At 42.0% G+C, this 15927-nt stretch overlaps 12 non-coding genes across 12 annotated transcripts; all 12 read right to left on the bottom strand.

The window, feature by feature from the left end:
• Positions 1-1007: 1007 nt before the first annotated feature.
• trnal-uag (transfer RNA leucine (anticodon UAG)) lies at positions 1008-1089 on the bottom strand. Its single transcript has one exon. It is a non-coding gene; the product is annotated as a tRNA-Leu (tRNA).
• Positions 1090-1662: 573 nt separating this feature from the next.
• Positions 1663-1734, bottom strand: trnae-uuc (transfer RNA glutamic acid (anticodon UUC)). The gene has a single exon. It is a non-coding gene; the product is annotated as a tRNA-Glu (tRNA).
• A 473-nt stretch (positions 1735-2207) lies between these two features.
• trnal-aag (transfer RNA leucine (anticodon AAG)) lies at positions 2208-2289 on the bottom strand. The gene has a single exon. It is a non-coding gene; the product is annotated as a tRNA-Leu (tRNA).
• A 1833-nt stretch (positions 2290-4122) lies between these two features.
• trnal-uag (transfer RNA leucine (anticodon UAG)) lies at positions 4123-4204 on the bottom strand. The gene has a single exon. It is a non-coding gene; the product is annotated as a tRNA-Leu (tRNA).
• Positions 4205-4771: 567 nt separating this feature from the next.
• Positions 4772-4843, bottom strand: trnae-uuc (transfer RNA glutamic acid (anticodon UUC)). The gene has a single exon. It is a non-coding gene; the product is annotated as a tRNA-Glu (tRNA).
• Positions 4844-5316: 473 nt separating this feature from the next.
• trnal-aag (transfer RNA leucine (anticodon AAG)) lies at positions 5317-5398 on the bottom strand. Its single transcript has one exon. It is a non-coding gene; the product is annotated as a tRNA-Leu (tRNA).
• A 1833-nt stretch (positions 5399-7231) lies between these two features.
• On the bottom strand, positions 7232-7313 carry trnal-uag (transfer RNA leucine (anticodon UAG)). Its single transcript has one exon. It is a non-coding gene; the product is annotated as a tRNA-Leu (tRNA).
• A 573-nt stretch (positions 7314-7886) lies between these two features.
• Positions 7887-7958, bottom strand: trnae-uuc (transfer RNA glutamic acid (anticodon UUC)). The gene has a single exon. It is a non-coding gene; the product is annotated as a tRNA-Glu (tRNA).
• A 473-nt stretch (positions 7959-8431) lies between these two features.
• On the bottom strand, positions 8432-8513 carry trnal-aag (transfer RNA leucine (anticodon AAG)). The gene has a single exon. It is a non-coding gene; the product is annotated as a tRNA-Leu (tRNA).
• Positions 8514-10346: 1833 nt separating this feature from the next.
• Positions 10347-10428, bottom strand: trnal-uag (transfer RNA leucine (anticodon UAG)). Its single transcript has one exon. It is a non-coding gene; the product is annotated as a tRNA-Leu (tRNA).
• Positions 10429-10995: 567 nt separating this feature from the next.
• Positions 10996-11067, bottom strand: trnae-uuc (transfer RNA glutamic acid (anticodon UUC)). Its single transcript has one exon. It is a non-coding gene; the product is annotated as a tRNA-Glu (tRNA).
• Positions 11068-11538: 471 nt separating this feature from the next.
• Positions 11539-11620, bottom strand: trnal-uag (transfer RNA leucine (anticodon UAG)). Its single transcript has one exon. It is a non-coding gene; the product is annotated as a tRNA-Leu (tRNA).
• Positions 11621-15927: the final 4307 nt, after the last annotated feature.

Consider the following 15927-nt stretch of genomic DNA (forward strand, 5'->3'; position numbering starts at 1 on the left):
TGAGAATTCTTTTAGAATGTTTCGAATTCACAAGAGCTATTTTAGGATTTTTGAGAGTTCTATTAGAATGTTCCAGATTCCTGAGAATCCTTTTAGGATGTTCCAAATTCCTCCAAATAATTCTCAATGACACATTGCAACACCAAGTTTTATTATAGTCACACATTGCAATAGAGTTTTCTGGGTAATTGACCAAGTCTGGTGGCATTACCTCCAAAGCTTATAGAAGTTTCTGCTAACAGCAGCTACATTGTCAGGAACAGCACCTACCAACAGATATCCTCAACAGCTCACCTCACTATCATAACCGAGCAATATTATTGTCAAATGTTGATGTTATTCACCTACAAAAACTCCTGGCTGTCCATTGCTGTCATGGGGTGCGGAGGGTTAAATAGCAGCGCACATCTGAAAATAGCTTAACATACTCATGGTCCCTTTGTGGTTGTATAATACCTTGGTGCCACTGGATTTCAGCATGTCTCTCACACTCATACTGGTAACAGATGGTATCTCAGGATGTTTGAGGGAAGCATTCACACATAAAGGACCCAGAGTGGGGGGAGGAGTCTTTTGTCTCCTTCTCCACTGTAAGAGGTGGCAAGGGAGTGTGAAACTTTCTTTGGGGGTGGGGGTACCAAAGGTGTGAAAACAGCTGTGTACTGCCTTTAGTTCCTGTAAGAGGTATGTAACTGAAGGCCATGCTAGACTCAGTTAGGGACTCTGCCCATCGTCTGCCCCGCAATGATGCATTCCTTCACCAAGCTTGGCTTCTGTTCTTGTTATTATTAAAGAATGTTAGCTACCACTGACCGCTTGTCTGGAGGCTTTATTGAATGGAAAACTTGCACAACACCTAACATCACCCTGGTTTGGAAGAATTGCTCTTGATGAGATTCCTGCTTGATTGTACTTGACAGACATTCTGTAACAGATTTGAGTTCCACTGCAGCCCTTACAATTTATTGGTAGGGGATGGAAGAAACACGAAAAGAACCTGAAGACTATGGCAGCAGTGGGATTCGAACCCACGCCTCCGAAGAGACTGGAGCCTAAATCCAGCACCTTAGACCGCTCGGTCATGCTACCATTGCGAGTGAGGACCTCATCGCAAAAATCTAGACAGTAAAACTTGAAAAAGAGCAGCACAAAATAGGAGCTCAGAACATTCAGTGATGCTCTTACTGTTGTAGAAAAACATGTTTAATACTTTTTGGACACAAAAACATCTGCCTGTCCTGGTTAAAACCTGTTCATCAACCCTGATTAACAATGGGCTCTTGGCTCAGTTTCATCATTGTCCATATGCAACTTGTCATAAGCACTGATCAACAGGCAGGATCACCATTCACAGAGAGTCAAGGAACGGTTGCAATCACAGCATTGTAAGATGGCAAAAGACGTACCCTTAATGCACCCACCCTTGTTTCAAAGAAGCTCATTTGATTTTCACATAAACAGCCACCTTGACTCGCCGCTCATAATTGCAGGCCTGCTTGTGTACATCCTCATCACTGAAGACTGTACAGTCCTGATCTGAACCGTTATGCCATGTGCTTAGCCTTACCTGATGTTTGCCTTCAGCCAACAACTTTGCCCTATGTAATCCATCGTGGGATTAACACAAAGAACACATTGGCTTGTGGGCACATTAAAGACATGTTCCCATACCGGGAGTTGAACCCGGGTCGCCTGGGTGAAAACCAGGAATCCTAACCGCTAGACCATATGGGATTGGTTTGGTAATGCGCCACTGTCGTGCTCATGCTGCTGGGTTAGAACCAGGCATTCTAGCCGCTAGACCATATGGGACTGCTCCACTGTCATGAAATCAAGGATACTCTTGTCACTCTGCAGCCTTGGTGAGACCAACATAGCAGCACCTTAATCAATTCTCCAGCAGTTGCAGGTTCTGCTCAAAAGCACATTACAAGGGAGTGGACTGGACTTGAAGCACACTTGAGTGGCATGTGGGAAAGTCCACTAACTAGTCAGTGATGAGACCATGAACAAAAAGACATGAAAAACATGCAAGTTGTAAATGACTTTACAGCACATGCCTAATGTGGTTTGGAAGAATTGCTCCTGATGGGTTTCCTGCATGTTTGGACTTGACAGAGATTCTATAACAGATTTGATTTCCACTGCAGCCCTTACAATTTATTGGTAAGGCATGGAAGAAACAAAACTTTGCCGCTAGAACACTATGGCAGCAGTGGGATTCGAACCCACGCCTCCGAAGAGACTGGAGCCTTAATCCAGCACCTTAGACCGCTCGGTCATGCTACCAATGCGAGTAAGGACCTCATCGCAAAAATCTAGATAGTAAAACTTGAAAAGTGCAGCACAAAATAGAAGCCCAGAACATTCAGTGATGCTCTTGCTGTTGTAGAAAAACATGTTTAATACTTGCCTGAATGTTTTTGGATACAATAGCATCTGCCTGCCCTGGTTAAACTCTTATTGCAGCAATAGGATTTCAACCCACATGTGTGAGGAGCCTGGAGTCTTAACCCAGATCCTTAGACCACACAATCTAACACCTTACAATGCGGTGGACTTGAAGCACACTTGAGTAGCCACTAACCAGTCAGTGTTGACACTGTGAATAAAAATATATGAAACACCTGCACATTGTAAATGACTTTTGCAAAAGAATTTCTTTTATTCATGTATTAATCGCATTATTATAAAAACAAACAATATCCTGCTCACTCTTCTGTTAATCTTCTTCTCCACTGATGCCTTACAAAAGCCGAAGCTATTGTTGCCTGTCTGTACTTCAACATCATTAGTGAAAGGTCAAAATGACTGACCATGAGAGACGTGAGACCGTCTCTGGAAGGCTCTGATTCTTCTATTGAAGTTGGACTTGAAGTGGATTGGACTTGAGAGTTTTATTTCTTGAACATCTGTAAATTGTATTCAACAGATATTAACTGAAATGGAACTAGGGCAAGAGCATAGTCTCATGTAACACACACTCGTGTTACATTTGTACCACAAGGTAACCAAGTAAGTTATTACAAAGATATTCCTATTTACAACGATGGGCTAGGGAAAGGTAGAAATGAGAGTATTTAAAAAGAAGTATCAAAAGTTAACCCTGTATTCCTGAGAATTCTTTTAGAATGTTTCGAATTCACAAGAGCTATTTTAGGATTTTTGAGAGTTCTATTAGAATGTTCCAGATTCCTGAGAATCCTTTTAGGATGTTCCAAATTCCTCCAAATAATTCTCAATGACACATTGCAACACCAAGTTTTATTATAGTCACACATTGCAATAGAGTTTTCTGGGTAATTGACCAAGTCTGGTGGCATTACCTCCAAAGCTTATAGAAGTTTCTGCTAACAGCAGCTACATTGTCAGGAACAGCACCTACCAACAGATATCCTCAACAGCTCACCTCACTATCATAACCGAGCAATATTATTGTCAAATGTTGATGTTATTCACCTACAAAAACTCCTGGCTGTCCGTTGCTGTCATGGGGTGCGGAGGGTTAAATAGCAGCGCACATCTGAAAATAGCTTAACATACTCATGGTCCCTTTGTGGTTGTATAATACCTTGGTGCCACTGGATTTCAGCATGTCTCTCACACTCATACTGGTAACAGATGGTATCTCAGGATGTTTGAGGGAAGCATTCACACATAAAGGACCCAGAGTGGGGGGAGGAGTCTTTTGTCTCCTTCTCCACTGTAAGAGGTGGCAAGGGAGTGTGAAACTTTCTTTGGGGGTGGGGGTACCAAAGGTGTGAAAACAGCTGTGTACTGCCTTTAGTTCCTGTAAGAGGTATGTAACTGAAGGCCATGCTAGACTCAGTTAGGGACTCTGCCCATCGTCTGCCCCGCAATGATGCATTCCTTCACCAAGCTTGGCTTCTGTTCTTGTTATTATTAAAGAATGTTAGCTACCACTGACCGCTTGTCTGGAGGCTTTATTGAATGGAAAACTTGCACAACACCTAACATCACCCTGGTTTGGAAGAATTGCTCTTGATGAGATTCCTGCTTGATTGTACTTGACAGACATTCTGTAACAGATTTGAGTTCCACTGCAGCCCTTACAATTTATTGGTAGGGGATGGAAGAAACACGAAAAGAACCTGAAGTCTATGGCAGCAGTGGGATTCGAACCCACGCCTCCGAAGAGACTGGAGCCTAAATCCAGCACCTTAGACCGCTCGGTCATGCTACCATTGCGAGCGAGGACCTCATCGCAAAAATCTAGACAGTAAAACTTGAAAAAGTGCAGCACAAAATAGGAGCTCAGAACATTCAGTGATGCTCTTACTGTTGTAGAAAAACATGTTTAATACTTTTTGGACACAAAAACATCTGCCTGTCCTGGTTAAAACCTGTTCATCAACCCTGATTAACAATGGGCTCTTGGCTCAGTTTCATCATTGTCCATATGCAACTTGTCATAAGCACTGATCAACAGGCAGGATCACCATTCACAGAGAGTCAAGGAACGGTTGCAATCACAGCATTGTAAGATGGCAAAAGACGTACCCTTAATGCACCCACCCTTGTTTCAAAGAAGCTCATTTGATTTTCACATAAACAGCCACCTTGACTCGCCGCTCATAATTGCAGGCCTGCTTGTGTACATCCTCATCACTGAAGACTGTACAGTCCTGATCTGAACCGTTATGCCATGTGCTTAGCTGATGTTTGCCTTCAGCCAACAACTTTGCCCCATTTAATCCATCGTGGGATTAACACAAAGAACACATTGGCTTGTGGGCACATTAAAGACATGTTCCCATACCGGGAGTTGAACCCGGGTCGGCTGGGTGAAAACCAGGAATCCTAACCGCTAGACCATATGGGATTGGTTTGGTAATGCGCCACTGTCGTGCTCGTGCTGCTGGGTTAGAACCAGGCATTCTAGCCGCTAGACCATATGGGACTGCTCCACTGTCATGAAATCAAGGATACTCTTGTCACTCTGCAGCCTTGGTGAGACCAACATAGCAGCACCTTAATCAATTCTCCAGCAGTTGCAGGTTCTGCTCAAAAGCACATTACAAGGGAGTGGACTGGACTTGAAGCACACTTGAGTGGCATGTGGGAAAGTCCACTAACCAGTCAGTGATGAGACCATGAACAAAAAGACATGAAAAACATGCAAGTTGTAAATGACTTTACAGCACGTGCCTAATGTGGTTTGGAAGAATTGCTCCTGATGGGTTTCCTGCATGTTTGGACTTGACAGACATTCTATAACAGATTTGATTTCCACTGCAGCCCTTACAATTTATTGGTAAGGCATGGAAGAAACAAAACTTTGCCGCTAGAACACTATGGCAGCAGTGGGATTCGAACCCACGCCTCCGAAGAGACTGGAGCCTTAATCCAGCACCTTAGACCGCTCGGTCATGCTACCAATGCGAGTAAGGACCTCATCGCAAAAATCTAGATAGTAAAACTTGAAAAGTGCAGCACAAAATAGAAGCCCAGAACATTCAGTGATGCTCTTGCTGTTTTAGAAAAACATGTTTAATACTTGCCTGAATGTTTTTGGATACAATAGCATCTGCCTGCCCTGGTTAAACTCTTATTGCAGCAATAGGATTTCAACCCACATGTGTGAGGAGCCTGGAGTCTTAACCCAGATCCTTAGACCACACAATCTAACACCTTACAATGCGGTGGACTTGAAGCACACTTGAGTAGCCACTAACCAGTCAGTGTTGACACTGTGAATAAAAATATATGAAACACCTGCACATTGTAAATGACTTTTGCAAAAGAATTTCTTTTATTCATGTATTAATCGCATTATTATAAAAACAAACAATATCCTGCTCACTCTTCTGTTAATCTTCTTCTCCACTGATGCCTTACAAAAGCCGAAGCTATTGTTGCCTGTCTGTACTTCAACATCATTAGTGAAAGGTCAAAATGACTGACCATGAGAGACGTGAGACCGTCTCTGGAAGGCTCTGATTCTTCTATTGAAGTTGGACTTGAAGTGGATTGGACTTGAGAGTTTTATTTCTTGAACATCTGTAAATTGTATTCAACAGATATTAACTGAAATGGAACTAGGGCAAGAGCATAGTCTCATGTAACACACACTCGTGTTACATTTGTACCACAAGGTAACCAAGTAAGTTATTACAAAGATATTCCTATTTACAACGATGGGCTAGGGAAAGGTAGAAATGAGAGTATTTAAAAAGAAGTATCAAAAGTTAACCCTGTATTCCTGAGAATTCTTTTAGAATGTTTCGAATTCACAAGAGCTATTTTAGGATTTTTGAGAGTTCTATTAGAATGTTCCAGATTCCTGAGAATCCTTTTAGGATGTTCCAAATTCCTCCAAATAATTCTCAATGACACATTGCAACACCAAGTTTTATTATAGTCACACATTGCAATAGAGTTTTCTGGGTAATTGACCAAGTCTGGTGGCATTACCTCCAAAGCTTATAGAAGTTTCTGCTAACAGCAGCTACATTGTCAGGAACAGCACCTACCAACAGATATCCTCAACAGCTCACCTCACTATCATAACCGAGCAATATTATTGTCAAATGTTGATGTTATTCACCTACAAAAACTCCTGGCTGTCCGTTGCTGTCATGGGGTGCGGAGGGTTAAATAGCAGCGCACATCTGAAAATAGCTTAACATACTCATGGTCCCTTTGTGGTTGTATAATACCTTGGTGCCACTGGATTTCAGCATGTCTCTCACACTCATACTGGTAACAGATGGTATCTCAGGATGTTTGAGGGAAGCATTCACACATAAAGGACCCAGAGTGGGGGGAGGAGTCTTTTGTCTCCTTCTCCACTGTAAGAGGTGGCAAGGGAGTGTGAAACTTTCTTTGGGGGTGGGGGTACCAAAGGTGTGAAAACAGCTGTGTACTGCCTTTAGTTCCTGTAAGAGGTATGTAACTGAAGGCCATGCTAGACTCAGTTAGGGACTCTGCCCATCGTCTGCCCCGCAATGATGCATTCCTTCACCAAGCTTGGCTTCTGTTCTTGTTATTATTAAAGAATGTTAGCTACCACTGACCGCTTGTCTGGAGGCTTTATTGAATGGAAAACTTGCACAACACCTAACATCACCCTGGTTTGGAAGAATTGCTCTTGATGAGATTCCTGCTTGATTGTACTTGACAGACATTCTGTAACAGATTTGAGTTCCACTGCAGCCCTTACAATTTATTGGTAGGGGATGGAAGAAACACGAAAAGAACCTGAAGACTATGGCAGCAGTGGGATTCGAACCCACGCCTCCGAAGAGACTGGAGCCTAAATCCAGCACCTTAGACCGCTCGGTCATGCTACCATTGCGAGTGAGGACCTCATCGCAAAAATCTAGACAGTAAAACTTGAAAAAGAGCAGCACAAAATAGGAGCTCAGAACATTCAGTGATGCTCTTACTGTTGTAGAAAAACATGTTTAATACTTTTTGGACACAAAAACATCTGCCTGTCCTGGTTAAAACCTGTTCATCAACCCTGATTAACAATGGGCTCTTGGCTCAGTTTCATCATTGTCCATATGCAACTTGTCATAAGCACTGATCAACAGGCAGGATCACCATTCACAGAGAGTCAAGGAACGGTTGCAATCACAGCATTGTAAGATGGCAAAAGACGTACCCTTAATGCACCCACCCTTGTTTCAAAGAAGCTCATTTGATTTTCACATAAACAGCCACCTTGACTCGCCGCTCATAATTGCAGGCCTGCTTGTGTACATCCTCATCACTGAAGACTGTACAGTCCTGATCTGAACCGTTATGCCATGTGCTTAGCCTTACCTGATGTTTGCCTTCAGCCAACAACTTTGCCCTATGTAATCCATCGTGGGATTAACACAAAGAACACATTGGCTTGTGGGCACATTAAAGACATGTTCCCATACCGGGAGTTGAACCCGGGTCGCCTGGGTGAAAACCAGGAATCCTAACCGCTAGACCATATGGGATTGGTTTGGTAATGCGCCACTGTCGTGCTCATGCTGCTGGGTTAGAACCAGGCATTCTAGCCGCTAGACCATATGGGACTGCTCCACTGTCATGAAATCAAGGATACTCTTGTCACTCTGCAGCCTTGGTGAGACCAACATAGCAGCACCTTAATCAATTCTCCAGCAGTTGCAGGTTCTGCTCAAAAGCACATTACAAGGGAGTGGACTGGACTTGAAGCACACTTGAGTGGCATGTGGGAAAGTCCACTAACTAGTCAGTGATGAGACCATGAACAAAAAGACATGAAAAACATGCAAGTTGTAAATGACTTTACAGCACATGCCTAATGTGGTTTGGAAGAATTGCTCCTGATGGGTTTCCTGCATGTTTGGACTTGACAGAGATTCTATAACAGATTTGATTTCCACTGCAGCCCTTACAATTTATTGGTAAGGCATGGAAGAAACAAAACTTTGCCGCTAGAACACTATGGCAGCAGTGGGATTCGAACCCACGCCTCCGAAGAGACTGGAGCCTTAATCCAGCACCTTAGACCGCTCGGTCATGCTACCAATGCGAGTAAGGACCTCATCGCAAAAATCTAGATAGTAAAACTTGAAAAGTGCAGCACAAAATAGAAGCCCAGAACATTCAGTGATGCTCTTGCTGTTGTAGAAAAACATGTTTAATACTTGCCTGAATGTTTTTGGATACAATAGCATCTGCCTGCCCTGGTTAAACTCTTATTGCAGCAATAGGATTTCAACCCACATGTGTGAGGAGCCTGGAGTCTTAACCCAGATCCTTAGACCACACAATCTAACACCTTACAATGCGGTGGACTTGAAGCACACTTGAGTAGCCACTAACCAGTCAGTGTTGACACTGTGAATAAAAATATATGAAACACCTGCACATTGTAAATGACTTTTGCAAAAGAATTTCTTTTATTCATGTATTAATCGCATTATTATAAAAACAAACAATATCCTGCTCACTCTTCTGTTAATCTTCTTCTCCACTGATGCCTTACAAAAGCCGAAGCTATTGTTGCCTGTCTGTACTTCAACATCATTAGTGAAAGGTCAAAATGACTGACCATGAGAGACGTGAGACCGTCTCTGGAAGGCTCTGATTCTTCTATTGAAGTTGGACTTGAAGTGGATTGGACTTGAGAGTTTTATTTCTTGAACATCTGTAAATTGTATTCAACAGATATTAACTGAAATGGAACTAGGGCAAGAGCATAGTCTCATGTAACACACACTCGTGTTACATTTGTACCACAAGGTAACCAAGTAAGTTATTACAAAGATATTCCTATTTACAACGATGGGCTAGGGAAAGGTAGAAATGAGAGTATTTAAAAAGAAGTATCAAAAGTTAACCCTGTATTCCTGAGAATTCTTTTAGAATGTTTCGAATTCACAAGAGCTATTTTAGGATTTTTGAGAGTTCTATTAGAATGTTCCAGATTCCTGAGAATCCTTTTAGGATGTTCCAAATTCCTCCAAATAATTCTCAATGACACATTGCAACACCAAGTTTTATTATAGTCACACATTGCAATAGAGTTTTCTGGGTAATTGACCAAGTCTGGTGGCATTACCTCCAAAGCTTATAGAAGTTTCTGCTAACAGCAGCTACATTGTCAGGAACAGCACCTACCAACAGATATCCTCAACAGCTCACCTCACTATCATAACCGAGCAATATTATTGTCAAATGTTGATGTTATTCACCTACAAAAACTCCTGGCTGTCCGTTGCTGTCATGGGGTGCGGAGGGTTAAATAGCAGCGCACATCTGAAAATAGCTTAACATACTCATGGTCCCTTTGTGGTTGTATAATACCTTGGTGCCACTGGATTTCAGCATGTCTCTCACACTCATACTGGTAACAGATGGTATCTCAGGATGTTTGAGGGAAGCATTCACACACAAAGGACCCAGAGTGGGGGGAGGAGTCTTTTGTCTCCTTCTCCACTGTAAGAGGTGGAAAGGGAGTGTGAAACTTTCTTTGGGGGTGGGGGTACCAAAGGTGTGAAAACAGCTGTGTACTGCCTTTAGTTCCTGTAAGAGGTATGTAACTGAAGGCCATGCTAGACTCAGTTAGGGACTCTGCCCATCGTCTGCCCCGCAATGATGCATTCCTTCACCAAGCTTGGCTTCTGTTCTTGTTATTATTAAAGAATGTTAGCTACCACTGACCGCTTGTCTGGAGGCTTTATTGAATGGAAAACTTGCACAACACCTAACATCACCCTGGTTTGGAAGAATTGCTCTTGATGAGATTCCTGCTTGATTGTACTTGACAGACATTCTGTAACAGATTTGAGTTCCACTGCAGCCCTTACAATTTATTGGTAGGGGATGGAAGAAACACGAAAAAAACCTGAAGACTATGGCAGCAGTGGGATTCGAACCCACGCCTCCGAAGAGACTGGAGCCTAAATCCAGCACCTTAGACCGCTCGGTCATGCTACCATTGCGAGTGAGGACCTCATCGCAAAAATCTAGACAGTAAAACTTGAAAAAGAGCAGCACAAAATAGGAGCTCAGAACATTCAGTGATGCTCTTACTGTTGTAGAAAAACATGTTTAATACTTTTTGGACACAAAAACATCTGCCTGTCCTGGTTAAAACCTGTTCATCAACCCTGATTAACAATGGGCTCTTGGCTCAGTTTCATCATTGTCCATATGCAACTTGTCATAAGCACTGATCAACAGGCAGGATCACCATTCACAGAGAGTCAAGGAACGGTTGCAATCACAGCATTGTAAGATGGCAAAAGACGTACCCTTAATGCACCCACCCTTGTTTCAAAGAAGCTCATTTGATTTTCACATAAACAGCCACCTTGACTCGCCGCTCATAATTGCAGGCCTGCTTGTGTACATCCTCATCACTGAAGACTGTACAGTCCTGATCTGAACCGTTATGCCATGTGCTTAGCTGATGTTTGCCTTCAGCCAACAACTTTGCCCCATTTAATCCATCGTGGGATTAACACAAAGAACACATTGGCTTGTGGGCACATTAAAGACATGTTCCCATACCGGGAGTTGAACCCGGGTCGGCTGGGTGAAAACCAGGAATCCTAACCGCTAGACCATATGGGATTGGTTTGGTAATGCGCCACTGTCGTGCTCGTGCTGCTGGGTTAGAACCAGGCATTCTAGCCGCTAGACCATATGGGACTGCTCCACTGTCATGAAATCAAGGATACTCTTGTCACTCTGCAGCCTTGGTGAGACCAACATAGCAGCACCTTAATCAATTCTCCAGCAGTTGCAGGTTCTGCTCAAAAGCACATTACAAGGGAGTGGACTGGACTTGAAGCACACTTGAGTGGCATGTGGGAAAGTCCACTAACTAGTCAGTGATGAGACCATGAACAAAAAGACATGAAAAACATGCAAGTTGTAAATGACTTTACAGCACGTGCCTAATGTGGTTTGGAAGAATTGCTCCTGATGGGTTTCCTGCATGTTTGGACTTGACAGACATTCTATAACAGATTTGATTTCCACTGCAGCCCTTACAATTTATTGGTAAGGCATGGAAGAAACACGAAAAGAACCTGAAGACTATGGCAGCAGTGGGATTCGAACCCACGCCTCTGAAGAGACTGGAGCCTAAATCCAGCACCTTAGACCGCTCGGTCATGCTACCATTGCGAGTGAGGACCTCATCGCAAAAATCTAGACAGTAAAACTTGAAAAAGTGCAGCACAAAATAGGAGCTCAGAACATTCAGTGATGCTCTTGTTGTTGTAGAAAAACATGTTTAATACTTTTTGGACACAAAAACATCTGCCTGTCCTGGTTAAAACCTGTTCATCAACCCTGATTAACAATGGGCTCTTGGCTCAGTTTCATCATTGTCCATATGCAACTTGTCATAAGCACTGATCAACAGGCAGGATCACCATTCACAGAGAGTCAAGGAACCGTTGCAATCACAGCATTGTAAGATGGCAAAAGACGTACCCTTAATGCACCCACCCTTGTTTCAAAGAAGCTCATTTGATTTTCACATAAACAGCCACCTTGACTCTACTGATTCCATCTATTTTGGGAACCAGTAGTCTGAGATATTGATGATATAGTACTGTAATGTCTTTAGATGAGATGGAGTCTGATTATTGAAGATGTGAAGAGAATAAATTTTCAGTGAGCCAATTAAGAGAAGTCAGGATTGGAGAATTGGCCATCTTTTCTTTAGTCTGTACCACTATTACTGCAAATAAATTTGACCAACATAAACAGAAAACAAAAATCAACATAGGAAAATAAAGCAATACTCAACTAAAGCCCACATGAGGAAAAAAGCCTCCTGGGAGGGGTCACTTTGTCAAGCCTCTTGGTTGCCCAAAACAAAGCGTAACCTGATACACTCCATTTCTCCTCTCACAGTGAAACAGTTTTTCAATTACCTTGACATACAAAAACACTCCAAGGACAAACAATGAATCACGAAAAACTCTGCTGTTCAGTCTGTCTGGATCTACTGAAGGATCCAGTGACTATTTCTTGTGGACACAACTACTGTATGAGCTGTATTAAAGTCCACTGGAATAATGAGGATCCAAAAGGAATCTACAGCTGTCCTCAGTGCAGAAAAATCATCATCCCGAGGCCTGCTCTTGTGAAAAACAGCATGTTAGCAGAGTTAGTAGAGGACTCTAAGATACCTGGAATCCAACCTGTTTCAGCTGATCTCTGCTATGCTGGACCTGAAGATGTTTCCTGTGATGTCTGCACTGAAAAGAAGCTGAAAGCAGTGAAGTCCTGTCTGGTATGTTTGGTTTCTTACTGTGAGCAACACCTCCAGCCTCACTATAACTCTGCCTTTGACAAACACAAGCTGGTCAAACCATCGAACAGGCTCAAAGGGAACATCTGTTCAACTCATAATGAGATGATGAAGATGTTCTGCCGTACTGATCAAAAATGTATCTGCTATCTCTGCTGTGTGAATGAACATAAACGCCACAACACAATTGAAATGCAAAAAGAATTTGAGGTGATTTTGCAAATTGTTCACCGGAGAATTCAGACCAAAGAAACAGAAGTGAACGTGCTTGGGAAGGAAATCGAGGACATTCTGCAATCTTCTGATAGCGCTGAGAAGGACATTGAGACAATCATCAATGAGCTGGTGAGTTTCATTAAAAAGAAAGGCTCAATCTAATGCTTCTTGGCGACAATTCACTCCCTGGTGGAGATTTATCAGCCCTAGGATCAGGAACACAATTAAAATCACCTCCCAACACCAAATATGGGGAAGCTATGGCTGAAACATGGGTTAAGAGATTGGGGAAAAAAGAGACATCTTCTGAATTTGGACCATAAACACATCCTATAAAAACAGATTCTCTAAATAAGAAACCAGATATAAGAATGTAGCGTCCTTCCTTATCTTTTATGACTTTTTCTGTGGTTAGAGGCAAATTGCTATGGATAAGGATGGCTACTCCTCTGCTTTTTGTGTTATATGATGAGTAAAAAACTTGGCCAACCCAATTTCTTTTAAGTTTTGAGTGTTCCAAATCATTTAAATGAGTTTCTGAAAGTAAGGCAATTTGTATTTTTTCCTTTTTCAAGAATGAAAGAAGTTTTTGTCTTTTAACAACATTATTCAGCCCTTTAACATTTAAAGAAATTATTTTAAGGTCAGTCATATCAGCTCAGTCTCTTTTGTTATAGTTTCTTTCCCCCCTCTATTAAAACATGATGTGTGGGAAACCATTTCTCGGAATGCGCAACTGCAAATAAGCAAACAGATGTTTCCATAAAAGGGAAAGGTAATTTTAGATACATTATATAGACACAAACATGAAAAAATAAATGAATAAATAAACAACAGAAACAATAGCCACGCATATTAATGATAAAAAAAAAAAAAAGGAAAAAGACAACCCCTAAAACCCCCCTTCCCTCCCCCCAAAAAACGATCCTACAGTCCATCAAAAAAGAAAACTTGGTCTCATGAAACCGAGCAAAAGTCACTGACAGGGAGGCAAAAAGGGAAAAAAAAGAAACAAAACTTCCTCTCCAAACTCCCGCATGCCACCGAGAGAACCAGCCAATCTCATTTATATTTCTGAGTTAAACATGTTTTACTTTATAAAGTTTGTAAGAAAAAACAAATAAGAAGGGACGGGACAGTTAAATCATTCCTTAATAAGAGTACAACTTCCAGTTCCAATATACCTTAACATGGACTGGGTATCCTTAAATTAAGAGTATGTCTAATATTTAAGTGCCGTAATAGAACTGATCATATTCAATCAATTGCTGTCGGTGTTCAATTTAACTCAAATTGTTCAAAAAAGCAAGAGCATCTTCAGATTTACGGAAGGAGTAATTTTCCCCTCCGTGAGAAAAGTTAAGTGTAGCAGGATAGCGCATATAAAAGCGCATATTTTTCTGGATTAGTTTTTGGCACACTCCGTTAAACGCACGTCGCATCTCTTTTACTCCTGTTGCCAAATCTTGTCGAATATGAATGATCTGTCCATCATAAGTCAGGGGGCCATTATCTTTAGCTGCAGTGAGGATCCTAATCTTGTCTACCGGATTATGCACCTTAATAATCATTGCACGAGGGTGATTAGGTCTTGATAATCCAATGGACCGATGGGCTCTGTCGAGTTTGATTTTCCCCTGTTTTTAATGTAAATGACCCCTGTCAGAGTGTAATGACCTAATAGTTGTGCGAATTTAGAATTTTAAGTGACTGTCCTATTCTGCTCTTGGGAACAGGGCAGTGGCGACGTGATAGCAACTTCCTGAACTCAGTTGGTTACTCGTATGATTAATGTCTTTTCCTGTCATCTACTTAATCACTTACTGAATAAATACTGTATATATAAACAAATACAAAAACATAAACACTTTGCTACCTATGTAAAGAAATCGAAATAATAAAGATGACTAATTATGCATAATACATAGAGTACTATATTTATTGTGTGTTCACTTCATGAATTTGGTGACTGCTGCTGTAGAAAAAGCTCCAAAAGACCACGGATTTTGGCAGGACCCAGAAAGCAATGTTACACAACAGATCATAAGTAAGTGTGTTTATTTTTCAACAAAAGGAAAGAGGCATGTAGAGCCAGGATCAGGGCAGTCATAACATATTTAACAAGCAAATAGGGATTGTTTGTAAAGAAGGAGGGGGAAAAAATTAGTCAGAACAGGAATGGCAGGGAGAACATAAATTGCGAGACGAAATCCGGGGAGTGTGTCAGTGGTCACCGATCGATGATCAGTGGTCACTGATTAAAAGTCTTTGATCTGTGGTTGTTGATCAACGGTCATGACAATTTGAATATTAACAAGAAACTGACCTCACAGGCCATTGTTCACCAGTGGTGCTAGTTTCAGTCATTGTGCAAAGGTACTGTTTATAAAGTTGGGGAAACCTGCAGTCAGGTGAGACTGAAAAAATCACATGTATGATTTTTCCAAGCCCGGTTCGAGCTCCGGCTTGGACAGTCTCGGTCGTTGTGTCCTTGGGCAAGACTCTTCACCCGTTGCCTACTGGTGGTGGTCAGAGGGCCCGGTGGCGCCAGTGTCTGGCAGCCTCGCCTCTATCAGTGTGCCCCAGGGTGGCTGTGGCTACAATGTAGCTTGCCATCACCAGTGTGTGAATGTGTGCATGGATGACTGGATATGTAAAGTGCTTTGGGGTCCTTAGGGACAAGTAAAGCGCTATATAAATACAGGCCATTTACCATTTACCATTATTTCTCAACTGAGAGGAGGTGACCTTCTGAAATCCCATGATTTCCTTAAACACAGTGTAACCCAGTACATATCACCTTCTCCTCTCACAGTGATAATGTTTGGCATGCATTTTGCAGACAAAAATTGACACCCAGGCTACAAAATGGATCAAGAGAAACTCTGCAAATCAAATCCCAGCAGAAAAATGAAAGGTGTCGAGTTATAATGCTTCAGAAGAAGCTG

Source organism: Copadichromis virginalis, linkage group LG3 (assembly GCF_057382275.1).
Source record: "Copadichromis virginalis isolate Kocher_CV1m ecotype Utaka linkage group LG3, C_Virginalis_male_GT1.1, whole genome shotgun sequence".
In the NCBI taxonomy this organism is placed as follows: Eukaryota; Metazoa; Chordata; class Actinopteri; order Cichliformes; family Cichlidae; genus Copadichromis; species Copadichromis virginalis.